Below are 1,557 nucleotides of genomic sequence, written 5' to 3' on the forward strand. Positions count from 1 at the left end.
TATCGTCAAACAGTATTTGTTAGAGGAGATCTCCTACTTCAGTTCTTTCTATTTTGAATCTCATATTCAGACGAAGACAAGGAGGGCTATCAACGAAGACGATAGAAGTTATCTCTACCACTATGATTCATGTTTCGGACTTATTCCCGAAAGTTTTCAGCCTATTGGACGTCTCATAGGCAAATCTGAAGAATATTGGTTAACTGTACAAGAGTACAATTACATCGCCACATATATACTGTTGAATTGTGAAGAACTTCAGCCATACGAAAGGTACACATTTTTTAATCTTAGATGTGATTAGAAATTAATTAATTACATATTTGCTAACAACATGTTTTTAAGACTTTTTGACGAGGATGTTTTGGCAACATATCCTAATCTATGTGGGGAGGAACTTGAAGGAATGAAGGAACAACATTATGCATCTTGGCTTCGAGACTACGTAAGTATTCTAGCTATATATATATGTACGTGTATGTATTTGTGTATTAATTTAATTTTTATGCGCAGATTCAGTCATGCAGTGATAGAATTCCGGCATGGATCATAGATATATCACATGGACCTGGAAGAAAAGTCATTTGTTGGCCGATAATGTTCACCCAAGAATACACGTTTCACACTTACGATCATGGAAAACATAAATCCACGTCCAATTACGGAGTTTGTATAAAAAGCGGGTCATCGGAAGATCCTGATTTCTTGGGGGTTCTTCGACAGATTTTCCAACTCCAGTATCCAGGATTAGTCGGGCTGAAAACAATCATATTCAGATGTGATTGGTTTGATACAACGTCGGGACGCGGCTCACGGAAATATCGATGGGGAGGTATTGACATAAACCCGAAACGTTCATATGCAAAGTACGATCCTTTTATACTTTCAGATCAGGCAGACCAGGTATGCTTCATTCCATATCCGAAACATTCTGCGACATCGGTGAAACGGCGACGGGAAGATCAATGGTCAGCTGTTTTGAAGATTAACCCACGAAGATTAATCGTGGATTCGTCGTCGACAACACAAGATCTCGATGAGCCAATGCAAGAGCAGCTCGAAGATCCGGTTCTTCCCATCCGACTAGATGATGATTACGACGAGACACTTGCACTTCCTGACATAGACGACGAGTTACTTGATGATTCGTTACACGTACAAGATGATATAGACGAATTCGTTTCGGACCATGATACAACTCCGGATGATGAAAGTGATAAGATTCTATGTAGACTTTTTTTTTATTGTTTTCATATGTATTTGTATTTTGAAAAATCTATCATATTTATTTGTATTTTTGAGATTTTTAAATTTTTTTTAAAAAAAAATGTTAAATTCCAACGGGCATCCGTTGGAATCGAATCGCAGAATTCGAATCGACACCAGAATTACAACGGATATCCTTTGAAAATTTCTAACAGACTCCCGTTGTAATGGTTGAAACATTGAATCCGTATTGATAAATTCCAACGGATGCCCGTTAGAATCGCCATTTCCAACGGGCATCCGTTGGAAATTTTGAAGCATTAAATCTGTTCGACGCACCTGGCGTCCATC

General features: G+C 38.2%; 1 long non-coding RNA gene across 1 annotated transcript; it reads left to right on the forward strand.

Annotated features, from left to right (window-relative positions):
* The first annotated feature begins 219 nt into the window (after nt 1-219).
* Nucleotides 220-553, forward strand: LOC104809632. The gene is made up of 3 exons (XR_771195.1): nt 220-273; nt 346-445; nt 514-553. It is a non-coding gene; the product is annotated as an uncharacterized LOC104809632 (long non-coding RNA).
* The last annotated feature ends 1,004 nt before the right edge of the window (nt 554-1,557 follow it).

The sequence above is a fragment of the Tarenaya hassleriana genome, unplaced genomic scaffold, assembly GCF_000463585.1.
Source record: "Tarenaya hassleriana unplaced genomic scaffold, ASM46358v1 Cleome16, whole genome shotgun sequence".
NCBI classification, from domain to species: domain Eukaryota; kingdom Viridiplantae; phylum Streptophyta; class Magnoliopsida; order Brassicales; family Cleomaceae; genus Tarenaya; species Tarenaya hassleriana.